This window comes from Panthera leo, chromosome B3, assembly GCF_018350215.1.
Source record: "Panthera leo isolate Ple1 chromosome B3, P.leo_Ple1_pat1.1, whole genome shotgun sequence".
NCBI lineage: Eukaryota > Metazoa > Chordata > Mammalia > Carnivora > Felidae > Panthera > Panthera leo.
In genome coordinates this window covers 105,833,774-105,854,658 of record NC_056684.1, presented here as the reverse complement: position 1 = coordinate 105,854,658, position 20,885 = coordinate 105,833,774, and positions in this window count along the sequence as shown.

Sequence of the window (20,885 nt, the reverse complement as noted above, 5' to 3'; positions counted from 1 at the left end):
AGTTGTTTTTTTTTTTTTCTTGTAAATGCATTTGTATGGGGGTAGTTTTCCCCTAGGACATACCATAAGTTTAAAAACTTGTATTTACTACAGACCTATAAATTACTGTTTCCCCTTAATGTTGGCAAGTAGTGATTTATTTTAGTAAAATTGCAGACCTCACTAGGCATGCTTTACTGTGTATGTACTTCCCTAGGGCAAGTGAGTTTTTTTTAGCATATTGTTTGGGGGAAGGATAAAAGCTGTTAAATTCCTAAGTTAATTTACACATGAATTCTTAGCTTACTCTGAGATGCCATTTATTTTGTATAAAATGGCTGTTATATTTGCATTATCCTTGAGACACTAAAATACACAACTATTAGCAATTCTCACATGTTTAGGATAGAGCTTTGTCGTTGCTAAATATTTTCAAATTTATCTTTTCACTTCTGCAATCCTGGTTATGAAATGGCGTTTATATAATAAATGATATCTGAGACTCACTTTTTCATTGGTGAGGTTTATTTTAACCCTCCTCTCATTACAGATTTGTCTAAGAAGGGCAAAGGAAATAAAATTAAGCTGAAATAGGTGTAGTTTTCTTTAATTCAATTATAGAGGCATTTGAAAATAAAAGGTATCCAGAAAATCTATGGGATGGTGAATATGGCATAAAATGGTAAAATGCTAAATGACTTAAGAGGGAAAAAATCCAATGTCATGAGTTGCAGCCACTCCGTCACCTGAAGAGTCTGAGAATTGTTGCATCAGAGACCGTGAACACTGTAGGCAGAAGTTCAACATGCCAGGCAGAAGTTATTTAGTGGGAAAAACACTTGAGTTAGACAAACGTAGGTTAAACTTCTAGGTTGGCCCCTTACTAGGTTTTGACCTTGGTCAACTTGAACTTTGCTTAGTCACCGTTTCCTTGTCTGAAAATTTGAGATAGAGTAATTACCTCTCAAGGTCCTTGTGAGAAACCATTGTGATTACAGGTGTTGAGTGTTTGACCTCCTGTCATTATGGTCCCTTGACTTCCTCCAGCCTTGGGGTCTGACCTGCCAAATGAACATCTGGGGAGACATCAAGATTTCACTAGAACTTAAAAGGCAGATGTCATCAACAAGCCATCATCCCTTGACTGATTACTAACTTTAAACTGTGGAGCTGTTTATACTTTGAAGACCTGATGCAAAACGTGTGACAGAGAAAATAAGTTTATTCTGGAAATTGTCTCCACCAAAGACAGGGACAGTGGGGGAACTACTGAATCCTATACCAATGCCTTGTCATAAAAGCCACCAAGCATCATTACCTAATTTGGAAACATGGCTGAAAGTGCAGATTCCAAAAAGCAGTTAGAATTACCAGCACACTTATCTGAAGCATACGGGAGCAATTCTTTTGTTTAAAAAAAAAAAAAAAAAGCTTGGTTTAAGGAATCCTTTGCTATTATATCCTATCCAAGGACTAGCAGTGTGATTATTTCATTTGACTGTTTATCAGAACTATCAAAAAAATCACCGTTGTACCATTGGTTCAGGAAGGGACTCCCTGGGACCTTCTCCATGGCAGCTGGTTCATTCCTCTGCTTCTCATCTGAGTCTTTGCGGTGCTTGACAGCTTGGGAAGGATTTTCCTGTTGGTAACTTCTTGAGGTATGCAGGACTGGTTTCATCCCACTCTTCTCAGCTCTGATTTCTTCTTTATGGCAATCTTCACTCTCCTGTGAAGATCTGGGTCACCTTCCCCCTCACTTCCATCAGCAGTTCTTGGCAGGTAGCTCCAGAAACTCTAGAATGGACTTCTCTTCCCATGCTGTGGCCCCCATTCCACTAGTCTGTCAGACAGTTTCACACTAGTCTCTCACAGATACCTCCAACTCCTCGGAGCCAAAGTGGAACTCATTGGCTTTCCTCTGAACTCATTCATCTTGGTTAATGACATTGCTGTCTACTCAGAGACACAGGCTCAAAAACATTGGCTTCTCTTTTGCCTCCAAAATGTAAGCAGTTGCTGTATTCTATATAGTCTGCCTTTATAAAGCCTTTCTAATGAACTCATTTAAATTTCTTAATTTTTAATTTTTTATTTAAGTTTGTTGTTGTTTTTCTTTTTCTTTTTTGGAGAGAGAGACAGTGATAGCGTGAGTGGGGAGGAGCAGAGAGAGAGAGGGAGAGAGAGAATCCCAAGCTGGCTCCGTGCTGCCATCACAGAGCCCAATGCAGGGCTCGAACCCACAAAACCGTGAGATCATGACCTGAGCTGAAACTAAGAGTCGGATACTTAACCGACTGGGCCACCTAGGCGCCTTTCATTTAAATTTCTATACCTCCTGCCTCATCTCTGGTCCTCATTACCTTTCCTTAGGACTATGGCAACAGCCTTCTAACGATTAGCCAGTTGTATCCCATCTTACATGTTCCTGCCCAAGGCCAAGTCCAATGATGGTGCTTGCCTGCTCCAAAATCTTTACAATTTCTTTTTGCTTAGGGATTTAAGTTCTAAGTTCTCATCCCACATCAAGGCTCACTGCATTATGGATCCAACCTACTTTCTGCTCCTTTGTCCCTACCTATATTCCAACCAAGGCACCCAAAGCCAACATTTTAATCAACACCTTTTTTAGACACTGTGATGGACATTTAAAACATATTATGCCATTTAATCCTTAACCCATATAATGGCATTATTTTGCCCATTTGCATAGGAAGAAACTGCATCTTCAGAAATTTAGGTAAATTATCCCAAGTATTATGGTTAGTAGGGAGCACTGAGAAAATTTAAATCTAAACTCCACAAATACACCCTATACTGTATATGCCTCTATTCATGTAGTTTCCTTCATGTGAATTTCTGCAGTATCTTCTACACATAACATTTGCATATCAAAATCTTATCCTCCAAGACAGGTGTCAAATGCCACCTCTTCCTTGAGGTCTCTCCTGATGTCCCAACTGGTGGAAGTTTGTCCATCATTTGAACAGTCACGCAGTAATATGTACCTGGCATTAGTGATTGGCAAGCTCATCATTGGTGGGCTTTGTGAGGGCAGTGGCCACGTATTAAGTCATATTTTACCCCCCTGCACTGGACACAAGTCTTGGCACATTCTATGTGCTCAGTGCTGAAATGCATTGTCCCACAGATAAACAGAAAAGATGCGACACAAGTGTTGGAAAAATAAAGGCAAAACGTCCCTACGTTACAGTCCCTGTGTCTTTTCTGGAAATCACAGTGTTCTACCTAGCAACTAAGCAATTGAATATGACACAAAGGAGGAATACGTCTTATTGAAAGCTTCACTTTTGACATTAGACATCTGGTTTGTGTGGTTTGTACATCTGAATAACATACATGCCTTCTTAGATAATCAGTAGACATGGTTATTGACCAGCTGATTTGTCTTCAGTCAGAGTGGAGTAATTACCCAGTTCTTGTTTTGGTCAGAGATTTATGTAGCGACGTTGGCAACAAAATGGACTCTTTTCTATGCCCATGAGAGCAACATTAACAAATACCTTCCCCTATGTTCATTAGTTATGAAATCTAAAGGTGTCCTCCTTTAACACTGACAAGCAAATTGATATGATCCCATAGTTCCACTTCATGTGAAATATATGAAAACACATGTCCACACAAAAACTTTTGCATTATTCATAACAGTCAAAAAGTGGCAACAACCCAATGTTCATCAGCTTATGAGCGGGTAAACAAAAGTGGTATGTCCATGTAATTGAATATTCGGCAATAAACTTAGCAATAAAAAGGAATTAAACACTGACACATTCTACAACGTGGATGAACCATGAAAAAATGCTAAGAAGCCAGACACAAAAGACCATCTATCGTATAAGTCCATGCATATGAATAGGCAATAAATATCCAGAATAGGCAAATCTATAGACATAGAAAGTAGTGGTTGCCTAGGGTTGGAGGGGAAGGAAGTGGGGAGAAATGAGAAGTAACTGCCAATGGGTATGAAGTTTCTCTTTGGAGTGATGAAAATGTTTTAAAATTCATTGTAGTACTGATTGCACAATTTCGCGAATATACTCAAAGCCATTGAATGGTACACTTCAATCATGTGAATTGTATGGTATGTGAATTGTATCTCAATAAAGCTGTTATTGGGGCATCTGGGTGGCTCAGTTGATTAAGCGTGCAACTCTTGATCTTGGCTCAGGTCATGATCTCATGTTTCGTGGGTTTGCGCCCCATGTCAGGCTCTGTGCTGACAGTGGAATCTGCTTGGGATTCTCTCTCTCTCTCCCTCTCTCTTTCTCCCTCTCTCAAAATAAACACTGAAGGGGAAAAAAAGACTTTAGAAAGCTGTTATTTTAGGAAGCGCTCAAAATGATATCTAGGATTATTATGGGATGAGGAGATGCTAGTTAATCATTACATAAGCTGCTAAAAATTCTGTTTGAAAGGGGAAATTCAACATTTGAATAGACATCTACCAAACTTTCTCTTTCTCAAAAATGGATTAGAAGGAGAAAGACGAGATATGAAAGAAAAAGATATTTGGTTCTTTGCGCAGTCCCCTGGTACATTTACTTTAATAAAAGATTTTGCTTTGGCTTAGCTCAGTCAGGAAATACTTTTTCAAGAAGTTTTTTTTACTGTTCTGTATCTTGCAAAGGTAAAAATGAATAGTTTATCATTTGGATAAAGGGGAACTTTTATTTTTGGCTTTGATATTAATTGTGAAAGGCACTTAACATAAATAAGCATTTTTACCCAGCTGGATATATGTGTCTTAACACAAGCAGGTTTAAACTTATCTAGGAACATTTAACAACAGGCTGTCCACGGAGACCATAAAATGAGCAGCTGTAGTGTTAATGACTGTTACACGCTCCCAGCCAGCTGGGACTGGACAGAATGCTGGACCACAGAAACCCTGTAAGTGAATAACATGGGAAATAGTCTATAAATAGGAAGAATATCAGTTATTTGCCAAAACACACAGATTCTGGTGTGACCACACAGAAAGGAGTAGGGACGCCATTAGGATTTCTGACAAGCTGACTGATCCTTGGACCCAAGGACAGCAAAAAAGACAGTATGTTCTCCTGAGCAGATGTTAGGCGCTAGCTTAAGCTTTCTCTCTGATTTTGGTTACTTTCCAGCTCTCTTGAAGGGGAGACTGGGGTCTGAGAACAGATTGCTTGAAAGTGAGACGTAGGACTTTGCCTTTCTGCTGGGCTCCCTGTGTCTGTAAAGCCAAATGCACAGGAGTGGCGTTGGCTGCTTCTGGTTGGCAATTGTCCACTTGCTCCACAGATGCTGAAAAAGTCTGAGGAGACTGGAGAACCCTCCTGACCAACATGTGCTAAGCAGAGTGTTTTTTTTTTTCCTGTCCCACCATCCTGAGGACGGTGTGTGTTACCACTTGACTTTCTCCAAACCAACCCTACCCTTGAGCCCCACTGCAGTTCTCATCATTCCCAAACATATTTTGTTTGATACTCTTGTGTTTGGGTACCTATCGCTCCTTTTAGTCAGAATTTCCCTCTTCCTTCTCTGGAAACCTTCTACTCATCCTTTCAATCTTACCTTTTCGGCGAAGCCTCCCCAGCTGCCTCAGGCATAGTCAGTCATTTCCAGGTCTATCCTCCTAAAGTCATCTCCATCACAGCCTGGAAACTGTGCATGGTTCTCCCTCCCCAGACAGCGAGTATCTCAGATACAAGGATTACATCTTCTATTTTACAGTCACTATCACTTAGCATGTCTGGAATATAGTAAGGACTTAATAAATGTTTGTTGAATTCCATTACATTGAGGTCCTGATATGTTGCCTAAGACAACAGAGATGAGTAAGCCAGCTGCTGCCTGGTCCGGAAGGAACAACAAATACTGTGTGTGAGTGTGTGTGTATGATTAATATCAAATAAGAAACTAAGGGCGCCTGGGTGGCTTAGTTGGTTAAGTGACTCTTGATTTCAGCTCAAGTAATGATCTCACGGTTCATGGGAATGAGCCCTTCATCCTGCAGTGCAGAGCCTAGTTGGGATTCTCTCTCTCCGTTTCTCTGCCCCTCACCCACTCTCTCTCACCTTCTCTCCCTCTCTCAAAATAAATAAATAAACATTTAAAACGAAGTAAGAAATGATTAAACGGACCAGCCAAAGCCAAAGGACCACCGGTTTTTAATGGAAGTATTCCAGGGACCAACGGGAGAAAGATTTATTGAAATCATACTATAGTGTATTAGTTTGCTCTGCTGTCATAACAAAGTGCTTACTGAGTGGCTTAAACAGAATTTTCTCATGATTCTGGAGGCTAGATGTCCGCGATCCAGATGTCAGCAGGGTTGTTTCTTCTGAGGCTCCTCTTCTTGGCTCCTTGTAGATGGCTGCCTTCTCCCGCCATCTTCCCATGGTCTTTCCCGTGTGCCTCTGTGCCCTGATCTCTTATAAGGACACCGATCCTGTTGGATTAGGACCCACCCTAGTGACCTCATTTAACCTTAATTTAAGGTCTTTAAAGACGTTATCTCCAAATACAGTCACTTCCTGAGGTACTGGGGGTCAGGTCTTTAACATAGGAATTTTGATGAGATGCAGTTCAGCCCATCACAGTGGGTAACTACCTACATTGCCTGGGGTTAAGGCTTGTTTCATAAGTCAGTGCTGCAAACTCTTTTTATCTTCTTTGAACTCATCTTCAGATCTGAGCAATGTTGACAGAGCCCCTTTAAGCACGCATTTAGATGGTAATTGAAGCTGGCAGTGTGGAGCCTGGATGCTAATGCAGATTCTCTTCTCCCTCTTCGCAGTCTTGCATGGGCTGGACCAGGCCTGGGGACCCTTTCCGCAGGATGTCAAAAGGTCCTTGGTCCCTGGCTCTACATGCTGCAGCCCACTTTCACAGACTGCTTTTATACCACAAATGAGTGTGCCCTTGGAAGTCTATGCCAGCATTTGCTGTAACTGCTCTCTAGTTAGCGCCAACCTAGCACCAAACAAGGTTAGGGCTTGTGCATGAGGCTGGAGAGAGAAAGAAGACCAGTGAAGGCTTACAAACTAGAACTGCATACAGCTGAAGAAATCCAGCCCCAGTGCCAGACTGCAAGGTAGGCCAGTTGAAGAATATCATTCAAGGAGCTCTGCCTTCGAGGACAGATGTCCTTTTCAAAAATATACAGCAGAATCATTAGACTATTGTGGAGCTGTTCAGAGTAGATTCCTCTTGGAAAGAGCAATACTGGAGTCGTTTCTGGAGATAAAATACACTTGGGTTTACAGGGTTGACACGCCAGAGATGTTCTTCCTCTCCTTTAGTTTAATATGTCTTCAAGTGAGGTCCCCAGCCACCTATATTGAACCCACGCAGGGTTCTTAATAAAAATATAAGTTCCTATGTACTACCTCATGCTAACTGAGTCAGGATCCTTGGGCGGACCTAGGAATCTGAGTTTTAATCTTGCCTTGTGTAATTTTTATCCAAATTGATATGTCCAAATCACTGTTTAGTAACCACCTGGAAATGTAGGAGAGGCACCTCCAGGTGCGTGGTTCTGCCTGGACTGTGGCTTCATGATCCACTCAGCCTCCCCATGGGTGTGGTTCACCGAGACTCAGACAGACTGACAGTCACCAAGTCCCTTTACCATACAGCCAGCTCCTGATTTACCCCCTCCAGGGCTCTGCCCGCAACTCTCATTTATCTCTCTTCCCTGTCCCTTCGTTCTTTGAAGTCACAGCTTGGATCACCCCAAATTAAAAAAAAAAAAAAGCGCCTAAAAGTTTTCTAATCCTGAGATGACTCAATGTTGATGATGGTGTGGTTAGTAGAAGGGGATACTCACACTCAGATGCTGGGAGTGTAAACAGGTACAATCCTTTCCGGAGGGCATTTTGGCAATCTGTAGTGAGAAACTATGAATTCTATTTCCAGAAATGAACGCCAAGGGAAAATGAGAGATTCTGGCAAAGACTTATATTGAAGAATATTCATCAGAGCCTTGCTTTATAATTGTGATAAACAGTTAACAGATAGGGAACTTGTCAAATTCATAAGATTAAAATATTAGGTAGTCATTAAAAATTCTGCTGTCATAAAATACCTAAAGATTAAAAAGTACTTTTATGGATTTTTTTAAAAGATGAAAATCTCTATATATAATAATTCCAAATCCCCCTCCCCCAAATTTCTCTATCTGAAGAGAAATATACCTAGTAGTTAAAAATGATTATCTTTTGATCACGAGCTTCCATAAAGAGAGAAAAGAACATTGTCCCTGAGGACAACGTAAGCTAAATCTTCAGCAAACTCACATTACTTTATTGCCTTCATTTTCACTCCAGCTGAGATCAGCCAGCCTGAGTGAAGAGAAATTTGGCTTTGTGGCAGAGATGGAAGTAGGAAATTAGAAACCAAACACTTTATGGCGGTGACTCTCAAACCTCAGTGTGTAAAAGGATCAGTGTGTAAAAAAGCTAGCTAAAATGCAGATTCGTTGGCCCTACTTCTAGAAATTTCTATGTAAGAGATGAGACTTGATATCTTCATCTTTTAACGATCCCCTGATGTAGTTTTGCTGCAGGGAAGCTGAGGGTATTAGCGTCTGGGGGGAGTAGCTGGAGAGAGATCCTTAGGGGAGACCTGGGGAAGCAAAGGGTACCGGGAAGCTAGAGGAAGGGCAAAGGAGGTGTCAAACTTTAACACCGTTCTTTTATTTTCCATATAAACTAGGACTGTTTACTACAATAGTAGGACTACAGACTACAATAGATCTGACAGCACTTTGTAAGCTAAACTTGAGAACATGGCTATCATTTTAAACATGATATCTAGTGGAAAATATGTTTCAAGTTTTAAACATTTTTTTTTTAAATTTTGAGAGAGAGAGAGAGCACAAGAGAGAGAAGGAAAGAGAGAATCTGAAGCAGGCTCCATGCCCAGTGCAGAGCCCAACCAACGCTTGATCTCACAACCATGAGATCATGACCTGAGTCGAAATCAGGAGTCAGATGCTTAACCAACTGAGCCACCCAAGTGCCCCATGTTTCAAGTTTTGAACAACTTGATTTCATGTTTCAAGTTTGAACAACTAATTCCCATGTGAACATTTGGGATTCAATTTGTTCCCATATAGGCAACTATCTGTTATAAATTCCATACCACAAGGTTCCCAACCAGAACTTGGAAAACCACCCCAACTTTGATGTAATAATTTAGAGGCCCTTCAATTTTTCACATTGACTTTGGCCCATTTATCAAAATAGAAAAAAGATAAATGTATTTTTGAGAAAAAAGGACAGATAGCCACTATTAAATATAAGATTGAGGGATGCCTGGGTGGCTCAGTCAGTTGAGTGTCCGACTTTGGCTCAGGTCATGATCTCGTGGTTCCTGGGTTCAAGCCCCGCACCAGGTTCTGTGCTGACAGCTCAGATCCTGGAGCCTTCTTCAGATTCTGTGTCTCCTTTCTCTGACCCCACCCCACCATGCTGTTACTCTCTCTCCCTTTCTAAAAAAAAAAAAAAAGATTGACTACATCCAATCTCAAATTAAAAACAAAAAAACTACAAATCAGATTTGAGCCTCTATGTTCTTTTTACAAAGAATTTTGGATTCTTGCCTTTTTTTGGAGAAGGATAATATGAGGAATAAGGATATAGCTTAGAAGTTCCATTCAGCTTTCTTAGTTTTGAATTTGGAATGGTCCCTTAAAATTCTACAAATTCCAAATTCACTAACTCTAAAGAATAAATTATTGAACAAATCTCTTTTGACAGGCATGGAGTAGGAAATAATGAAAACTGCCAGTGCTGGATATGTACACAGGCAAAAGTGCTGTTGCACATTTACAATTTGATGGTAATAATAAGCCGTTTAAAAGAAAGTTCAGCTGTGAGTTGGAACCATGTTTGAGAAAGTTGTCAACAAGAGGTGAGTTGGGATGGTAGTTGTTTCCATGTCTGTCTGGATCGAGTGCAAACAGTGGTGAGATTAAAAAAGCTCCAATAAATAAATAAACTCCTAAAATACCACCCTGTCCTCATATTTAATTCATGTGCAAAATAAATATAAAAGCCCCAATTAAAGGCCCCGAGAGCTGAGCTAGATGGTCAGTTTGAGCTACTGAAGACTGAGGGTGTTTGGACTAGATTTGTGATGTTTCAGATTTTAATAATAAAACCCTTGGTTCAAACAGTCCTTTGCTGTTGCAGAAGTGGAAGCCTGGTGCATCAGATTGGCGACCCTTGATGACATCAGATTGGGACACTTACATCAGTTAGGATTCTTTAATTCCAAGCAACAGAACCTGATTTGGGCCAGTTTTCAGATAGCTGGGGAAGCTAAAGAAACAAACTTCAGAAAGGACTGGAATCAGGGATGCTCTGGAGTTCTGGGTAGCAAGAACTAAAGGACAGTCTCTTCAGGGATTGTCACTGGAACCACACTTGGTGTTCCTTAGTTCTGATTGCCTTGTTTGGGTCCCATGTCCATCCCTTGATGCAGAAGGATGGGAACATTTTCAGGTGCGAGAGGATGGCTAGCAGAAGGGAGTTGATTGTAGGAAACTAAAATATGTCCACTACTGTCCTTTGAGGTTTCCTCCAACCCCTGTATTCTATGACTACTGTTCCATTGCTGTTCTTACTTGCTCTCATCACAAGAAAAAAAGTTCTGTAACTATGTATAGTGAAGGATGTTGACTTGTGATCATTTTGCAATACATAAACACATTGGATCATTTATGCTATATACCTGAAACTAATATAATGCTGTATGCCAAATATATCTCAATAAATAACAAAAAAAGAGAAAGTGTTTTGTAAAATTAAAAATCTGTACTAAGACACTGATTAAGATGGAAAAATATTTGACCAATCTTTCCCCTGCCAAGAGAAAGAAAGAAAGAAAGAAAGAAAGAAAGAAAGAAAGAAAAGGAAGAAAGGAAAAGAAAAGAAAATTAAATTTTCACTTGCAACAGCAAATCAAGGTGGCCCCAGAGAGCTAGCTGAGCCTCTAATTTCAAATTTTAATCTCAGAAAATAGCAGCACCAACAAAGAAGTAAAAATAAAATTATGGGGATAATAGCAATGTCTTTTGCAATTGCTTTTTTTTTGAATATGTATTAAGGGCTCAGATTTTTGGTCAGATCATGATTGAATTTGTGTGACACTGGGTAAATTTCTTAATCTTCCCAGGCCTCAGTTTCCTCATCTGTAAAATGTGAGTCATTGGGTTTTTATTGGGCTGTTTTATGGGAAATGCTTTTTACCATGCCTTGCCTTAATAAACGATAGTTATTGTCATTATCCCGAAAGGGAATTTTATCTCAAATGTTAATCATGAATATTTATAGTCACATTTTAATGAGTTCATTTTCATAAATTCATTAGAGCTTGGAGACAGGACGAACAGATAGATATTCTCGGATTCTCAGCAATCGAGCCCAGGAGACTAACAAAGTGAACGCTGGTAATTCACTGAAGATGCAGATTTGTATTCCAGGAACACAGGGACCTGTCACAGAGACTGTGTCCAGGGACACAGCTAGCGTTTCAACTGGGTCAACACTGTAGAATGAATATTACAAATGCTCATGCCAAAGAGTTACCCTGACTTGTCCTGAAACAGTTTCCTGCCTGGTAACTTCCTCATAATGGCATGGATTCCCTATTTCTGTAGGAGTTTGATGCAATCAAAATCTGTACGGCCTCCGTCACTTGGCAAACTGGAGCAGTTGCTAGGACTCTTTGGCACATCACCGTGGTGACTAAAGTACAACTGAGTTTCAGGCCAGCAGTGTGTACTGGGAGTTATGACCACATGCTTCCAGAAGCAACTCCCTAAAGGATTTTTAAAACAGAGGGACTGAAGTCTGGGGAGAGAATGCCACTCACTTAGTTCATCGTAAGCACCTTATTAGGGATGGGAAATGAGGAAAGGAACTGTTTCTAATGCAGATTTACAAATCATCCTCGTGTGACCAGATCTGGGTTGGAGAGGGAAAGATTCCTGTCCCTCCACTGACAGAGCACCCTTCCTTCCTTTGGAGGTTGAGAGCTGCGAATGCCAGTGTTCAAAATTTCAATGCCAGTTCTCCAGAATTCCCCCATCTTATTATTTCTAAAAGCGATGAGCCAAAAGCACTTGTTTACCAACTACCTACCTTTTTATTCATCACCATGTTGCCCACTGGTGCTCTCAGAAGAGAAGGGTGATTTGGTACTTCTAGACTCTACCTGGGGAGATATGTAAACACATGAAATACTAGGACCAAGTAGAGAGCAGTGTGCAATGTAGACTCATTTTTGTGGCTCACAGTCCTGGTGGGTCCGGGCAGCTCTGTGAACTCTCCTGTACACTTGGCAAAACCCCTTGCTCAGCTGGAGATTTCAATCAGCAAGCTTATCTCTGCTTAATGAAACAGTGTCCAAATTTGTCACCAGGTCATGTTTGAAGGAACAGGCAATTTGTTGAAGTCAGTTCGGATACAGGAAATCCTGTGTTTACTACCTAGGAAATACTACATAAAGATTTGGATTCCCCCTCCCCCTCCCCCCTTGTCGTGTTCTTTCCAATTGAAATTTAGCAACAGAGAAACGGCTGATAAGAAGAACGTTCCTCAGGAAATGACAATATGGTGATACCCGATTGAACACAATGGGGCTTACTTCTTTGTTTCCATCCTGGTTCTCAAAGTTGGCTGATAGAATCACTTCCTTCGGGGAGTCCAGTCACTCACAGGTTCATGTCTCTTGAGTGCTGATGCCTTTAGGGAGGCATTACCATCTCCCTGTAAATGTCTAAAAGGATATATGAGGGAAATGCCTGGAAAATACTTGACTCCTCCGTAAAGATGGCGAGGGATCATGTATAAACGTGACAATAAGATTCTCTAGGTCTCAGTTAATCTAACTTAATCGACTAAGTAGGCATGAAGTAGGCCTTTTCTTGAAGCCACGAGCTTAAGTAATAATATCTGTACTTGTGACTACAGGGCTTCCTCTAGGGGGCTGTAAACAAAATCTGATGGACATTACACAAGATGATGGAGATATGAAGTAGTATATTTAAAGGATATCAACAGAAGATATTGATAAAGCACCTAGAAGAAGGATGAGCAGATGTAAAGCATCATTGAAATGTACCCAGCACTGTCAAGAGTCACCAGTCCTGGAGTGTTATTGTCACATTGGCAAGGCAGGAATGGGCAAGATTCCTCCTTCACATTGACTGAGCTGTGAGATATTCCTGTAATTAACTGAGCTGTGATATTCCTGTACTCATTTTTTTTTCCTGTTTTATTTTGGTTGTTTTCTCATTTTTAAGTTAAACTTTTAGTTCCGTTTTAGTCATTTCTTTTTAAGAAATGAAGGCATCCGCAAACATGCCTTTGCCTTGAGTACAGTTTTTGCTGTATTCTGTATGTAGTGGCTATATTTTTGTATGTAATGATGTTATATTCATTATTTTATAAATAAGACTTGTCAGATTTAGCACATAAAAATACAAGATCCCCAGCTAAATTTTAATTTCAGACAAACATCAAACTTTTCATGTATGTTCTAAATACTGTACAGAACATGCTTACACTAAAAAAAAATGATTTATTATCTGAAATTATAAGGTAACTGCGTGTCCTGTATTTTATCTGGAAAACCCTGTTATAAATAGATCTTAGATGGTAGCTTTGGTTAACTTTGACCTAATCTTTTCTGCTTAAACTTTTATTGTTAAATTCTATTCTTTTTGTGTATGTGTGTTTCATTTTCGGGAATGTAACCATAGGTGACTGGGTCCCAAATGGGGACAATTTTACTCCCCAGGGTTATGATTGACAAGGTCTGGAGACATTGTTGGTTGCCACAAGTTGGGGAGGTGTGTAAATGGGTAGAGGACTGGGATGCACACGACAGCCCTCACGATAAAGAATTTTATTTAGCACAAAATATAACACTGTTGAGAAACGCTACCATTAACATTTGAAAAGGCAGGTTTATCTTTTAAACTGTATCTTTGTTTAAAATGTATCAATTGATCAACCTTGTCGATTGCATTAATATCATGTGTTTGTTGGTATATTTGATTTAACAAAGAAAGAGAGTGATCTATTAAAGCGATTTATTCAATTTAACAAGTATTTATTGAGATCCTCTCTAGTATGTTAGATCTTGTTCCTGGAGCTGCAAATCTTCAGAGAATACAATAAACATCTCTGACTTTATGGAGCTTTTATTCTAAGGGATAGGGTAGGATCAGGTGACATAATCAATGATACACAAAACATGTAAGTATTATGAAGAAAAATAGAGCAGAGAATAGGGATAGGTGCTGGGATGGGTGTGGGTGATGATCGTAAAATGAGTGGCAAGAAAGTCCTTACTGAGAAAGTTAAGTTGGAAGGAAGGCGGGGAGGAGATGACAGAGAAAGTGATGTGATATCTAAGGGAAGAGTCGTTCAGGCAACACAAAAGCTCAGATGTAGCTCGCTGCTTGGTACAATCAAGGAAGAGGAAGCCAGTGCAGCTGTAGCAAAGGGAGGAAGAGGGAAAGTAGTGAGGATGAGGTCAGAGGGGTAATGGTGCTGGCAAGTGTCCAGATCATTCCGGGTGTAGGAGGCCACTGTGAGAACTATCACATTGACTTCTAAGTGAGATAGAATGCCTCTGGAGAGCTTAAGTAGAGTGATATGATGTTACATACGGTTTGAAAGCATCACTTTGGCTGTTGTGTTGGGAATAGACTGGGGTTGGGGGGGGGCAGGTGGTGGTGATGAGAGTTGGGGGAAGGATGAAGCCAAGAGACCAGTTAGGAGACCATTGCCATAATTCAGAAGAGAGAGGATGGTGCTGTGTCCGGGATGTTAACAGTGGAGATTGTGAGAGCTGATTGAATTTATCAGGCACATGTACACATTGCTGGTGGGAATACAAAATGGTGCAATTCCTATAAGGGGAATTTAGCAATCTTGAGCAAAATGACCTATGTGTCTACTCTTTGACCCAGCAATCCTACTTCTAAGATTTTAGATTGGAAATATACCTTCAACAGTAGCAAATAAAGATGCAAACGGTTATGCACTACAATGTCATATGTAATTGGAAAATATTGGAGGTTGGTTGAATAAACGATGTTACCTGTACACGATGGAGTAGATGCAGCTGTAAAAAAGAGTGAGGTTGAAGATCTATATGAATTGACACGGGGTGATTTCCAGCAGGTATTAAGCGTAAAGGACTCACTGCAGAAGAGCACATGTAGCATGCTACCTTTTGTGCAAAAAAGGGAAAAATAAGTAAACACACATATATCTGTTTATCATTACAAAAGGAACAAAGGAGGGGCGCCTGGGTGGCTTGGTCTGTTGGGCGTCCGACTTTGGCTCGGGTCATGGTCTCACGGTCCATGAGTTCGAGCCCCGCGTCGGGCTCTGTGCTGACAGCTCAGAGCCTGGAGCCTGTTTTGGATTCTGTGTCTCCCTCTCTCTCTGCCCCTCCCCTGTTCATGCTCTGTCTCTCTCTGTCTCAAAAATAAATAAATGTTAAAAAAAAAAAAAAAAAAAAAAAAAAAAAAAAACAAAAGGAACAAAGGAAAGATAAACCAGAAAACACTAAGTTGGATACTTACAAGGAAGGGTGGGGGTGGGAAGGGAGGAAAAGGGATACAGGAGAGAGTGACGCTTCTCTGACTACACCTTTTCATATAGTTTTGGCTTCAAAATTATGTTAGCAGCCTACATGTTCAAAAATAAAAATTAAATCATTGAGAAGGAGGAAAAACCTAAGTAACACCAAAATAAAATGGAAACAAATGGATCAAAATGTATTTCAAATGATTACTATACCTATCCTGAAGGGAGAGAAAGAAAAAACCAACCCATGTAATTTATGAACAGTTTTTGGTAATACATCCTCAACATGGAATAGAGTAGGATGTGGGAAGGGGAAGCAGAAGAAGAAGGAAGTACTAATTCTGCACTCTCTCGTAGGTTAGTTTTTTACATTGTTGTGCAAGAAGTGATTTTGAAACAAAGATTGTATGCTCGGGATGTGATTCCCTGGTGCCACCTATGCTGCATTCCAGCCAAAAATGTATAACCTTAAAATAACAAAAAGAAACATCATGTGAGACAGGAAACCATCAAAATCCTACAGGAGAAAACAGCAACTTCTTACTAGACATGTCTCTGGAGGCAAGGGAAATAAAAGCAAAAATGAACCCTTGGGACCTCATCAAGATAAAAAGCTTCTGCACAGCAAAGAAAGCAATCAACAAAACTAAAAGGCAACTGACAGAATAGAAGAAGATATTTGCAAATGACATATGAGATAAAGGGTTAGTATCCACAATCTATAAAGAACTTACCAAACTCAATACCCAAAACCCCAATAATCCAGTGAAGAAATGGGCAGAAAACATGAACAGGGACTTTTCCAAAGAAGACATCCAGATGACTAACAGACACATGAAAAGAGGCTCAACATGACTCATCACCAGGGAAATACAAATCAAAACTACAATGAGATAGATACCACCTGACACCTGTCAGAATGGCTCACATTAACAACTCAGGAAACAACAGATGTTGGCAAGGACGTGGAGAAAGGGGAACCCTCTTTACATTGTTGGTGGGAATGCAAACTGGTGCAGCCACTCTGAGCATGGAGTTTCTTTAAAAAATTAAGAATAGAACTATCTTACATACAACCCAGCAACTGTACTACCAGGAATTTGTCCAAAGGATACAAAAATGCTGATTCAAAGGGGCACATGCACCCCAATGTTTATAGCAGCACTATCAATATGATCAAAGCATGGAAAGAGCCCAAATGTCCATTGTCTGATGAATGGATAAAGAAAATGTGATATACATATATAATGGAATACTACTTGGCAATGAAAAAATGAAATCTTGCCATTTGCAACAATGTGTATTATGCTAAGTGAAATAAGTCAGTCAGAGAAAGATACCATATAATTTCACTCATGTGAAATTTGAGAAACTCAACAGATGAACATAGGGGAAGGGAAGGAAAAATAAGATAAAAACACAGAAGGAGGGAAACCATAAGAGACTTAAATACAGAGAACAAACTGAGGGTTACTAAAGGGGAGGTGGTGGGGGATTGGTTAAATGGATGATAGGCATTAAAGAGGGGACTTTTTGGGATGATCACTGGGATCTACTCCTGAAGCCAAGACTACACTGTTAGGTTACTAATTTGAATTAAAAAAAAAAAAAAAAGGAAAGGAAAAATCAGACTAACATGAGGAAAATTATAGTTAAAAAAGCAGGGGGGGGGGAGGGTGGGGGTGGCGGGGGACTTGTTTACTTGTCTTGTGGTGCCCTTCAATCTCCAAAGCCAGCAGTCACATTACTCCAACCTCTGCTTCTGTCCTCACATCTCCTTCTCTGGCTCTGGCTCTCCTGCCTCCCTCTTATAAGGATACTGGTGATTACATTGGACCCACCTGGATGACCCAGGATAACCTATCTCAAAATCCTTATCTTATTTACACCTGCAAAGTCCTCTTTGCCAGGTAAGGTAACATACTCACAGGTTCTGGGGATTAGGACATGGACACCTTTGGGGGGTGTATTATTCTGCCTCCCATAGGACTAATGCTCAAAAACGTCAACATCATAACCAACAAAGACTAAAAAGTCTAAGAGGCTGGAAAGAGGGGACAACTAAAGCACTGTCTGGCCTTGGACTAGATCCTTTTCTGGAGGGGAGAAATACTATAAAGGACATTATTATATCAACTGACAAAATTGGAACTTGGGTGGTTACTTAGATAAAAGTATCAATATATTTATGAGGTTGATCAATGTACTGAGGTTATTGAAGAGTATATCCCTATTCTTAAGAAAGGCACACTGGACTATTCAGGAATTAAGGGCCATGGTGTAAGCAAATGGTTCAGAAAAAACATGATGTGTGCATAAACACACAAAGACAGAACAAGAGAAATGATGAAGCAAATGGGGCAAAAGTTAACAATAGGTGAATCTGAGAAAAGGCAATAAGGTGTTCCTTGCACTATATCTACTTTTGCAACCTTTTTCTAAGTTTGAAATTATTTCCAAAAAAAAACTTAAAAAAAAATCATCTATCCAATCTGTCCCTTAGTCCCAAACTTCTGGGTTTATAGGTCTGAATGCCTCTAAGGATGAGTGAACTCAGTATCTTAGGAGGTAGCCTGTCCGATGGCTGGTCAGCTAACGGAGGCTGAAAGTTCTCTACAAGCTAAGAAAAATGAACTCAGTCTGGGTGACTTTCACCCCATTGGTTACAGCCCTTTTGTCTGGTAAAATACAGAATAAGTCTTCTACTTCTTCAAAGACGAGGCCAGCTGTCATACCTCCTTAGTAATTTGTTCTGCAGGCTTAAAGCTTCTTGTCAGTGGATGATTCTGAGTCAGTTTTTAAACCTCCTCACCAGGATGCATCTTCTTTTGTCAGAGTTGCTCTTAACACGCAGTGTCTGTGAGAACACAGCATTCAGCTGGGCCCCTTCACTTCGTTTGATTTGTTCTTTCCTCCTCTTCCAACCACACTCATCCTAGGTTACCACAACCTCTACAGGGGAAAGCCATGTTAATGACCGACATTGATTTTGTGACTAAATCAACACATTAAGTGGTTTTGGTGCAGCCCCAGTGGGGCTCTGAGATCAGCGTTACTGCAGTTACCTGGTAAAACAAAAGGAAGCCCTCAAGTGAGTTTCTTTGCTGCTGAAATAGAATCTGCTCTAAGCAGTTGCCTTTCCACCTCCCCTTCCCAAACAGCCAGGGCAGAGGTCATTAAACAGTGCAACTGGGAGAATTTGTTTAATTTTAGTGACTCGGCTGCAGTGAATCCCTAGCATCCAGGGACTTGGAGCCTCAGAGGCAGGACTACAACCCCCTATGGTGGGACATTTTGGAACTTCCCAAAAAGGTTTAGGGCACTCGCCTAGGGTTACAGCTCCCATCTGATGGCAATAGACAAACTCTGGAACTCAGTTCCTAGATTCTAGTGTTGCTTAGAAATCTGTGCAAGGGAAGTTGGGGGTAATCGTGTGTGAGAAAGACTTTAATGACTACAGATAATTTCAGGACTGATCAGGCTGATGGATCAGGCTCACCTTTGCCACATTCTTGTGAGGGAAAGTCAGTGATGAGGGTCACCTTTGCTATTTTCTTTTGAGACAAAGTCAATGCTAATTGTCCTCGGAGCATCATTTCCCCAGATCACGTAAGAGAATCTCCTTTCTTAATTGCATTAATCCTTTCCAGAGACCCCATTTCTAGCAGCGCCTCTAACAGCCGTTAGAAGACCGAGCTTTTAGTGTGACCTCACCAGCCATAAAAATGTCAGGTCACTAAACAGCTGTTGCTTTTCAGGGTCAAATAGCTCACATTCAAGGCAGTAAGAGAGGACTGTTTTCTGCAAAAGGCATTTTACGAGAATTCTTAATAATGAAGCCTTTATTATGGTGGAGGTTCGAGGGAAGAAAGACAGGGAGGGAAAAAGGACAGGCTCTTCTTGTGAGCCTTCTAATGACAGTCAGCTTGTAGTAACCATCTTAAACTGGAAATCCTAAAGGCTTATAATCTGAACTGCCTAAGCTTGATTAGCTCACTAGTGATCAGCCCTTCCTTTTATTTTCTGACTCTCCCCTCCACCCCTCTGCTTCTCAAGTAGAGTTAAGGAATGGACACAAAGATCCTATTGGTCTAAGAGTTAATCAGGAGGTTTTAGAGACAGGGCTTAAGTCTCAAAGGGTAGTGGTCTGAATGGAAGTCCAAGAAAGTATGAGAAACTACTCTGCTGGGCTTTTTGTGGTGATACACACAGATGTGAATGAACTGGGGGAAGTCAACGGGCACGATAAGTCATCAAAGGGAGTTTAGCAAAGGGGGGCATGTAAAAGGGAGTAGGGCAACTTGACCTGACTTGGTAGGGAAGTGTCTTGGCCATCCATACACGGGCTTTTCTCTTTTTATGCAGCTGGTAGAGACACCTCCCTCTCCCCTGTGTCTGTCTTCCTGAGTCGTCATTGCTCAGCACTACAATCACCTCCTTTCTGGGCACCCCTTCTCATCCCAGGACAGTCAGGGTGCTTCCCAAATCTGATTAGACTCAGGAAAGTTTCTCCACACTGGAGGTGGGGGTAGGGGAATGGGGCAAGGACACTAACAAGAGATGCTCACCATCCCATGGTCGGGCGGGGTGGGGGGGGGGTGCTGCGAGTCCTTCGCCACAGCAGTGTAATGGGTGTAAATGAAATGGGAGATGGCATCGAAGATCAGTACAGAATGGTTTCTTCCACCTTCCAGTAAATGAAACTCTAGGCATAGAAGCATAAAAAACACTTTATGTAAATGAGAAATTTATACTTGGGAACCTCTCCTTTTCCCATGGTGGCGTGGGGGGGGGGGCGCATATCAAGGTTTGATTAAAAATAAGGATCTCCTTTGTCAAAAACTCTTAGTGTGCAATCCTATGTCCGTGTTGTTTGTTTGACACCATGGAAACATAGTTGAGCGGAGTAGACAAAAGCGTGTCAGGGAAAAGACCAAAGGTTAGATCTGAGGTTTCCCCACCACCCCCAAGACTAGTGAAAAATAATTGTGACTGGTCTTTGCTATGGAAAACATGAAAATCCTTATAAACAGGAAACTCCTTCCTCCGGGGGTTCCAAACTCTTTCCAAGGTAAAGAATTAGAGATTTTAAGCCATCTCTTAATTATAGACTCACCAGGCTTTTAAACTTCAGTAGAGTTCATATTAATAGGGGCACAGGGCTATAGAAACAAACCAATGTATACAACACTTTGAGAAAATGGGCACCTAGACCAACATAGTGATGATCTATAAATGACTCCAGTGTAAAAAGCCCCAGAACCCTGACTTAGACCTACACATAGTCCAAAGGTTCTT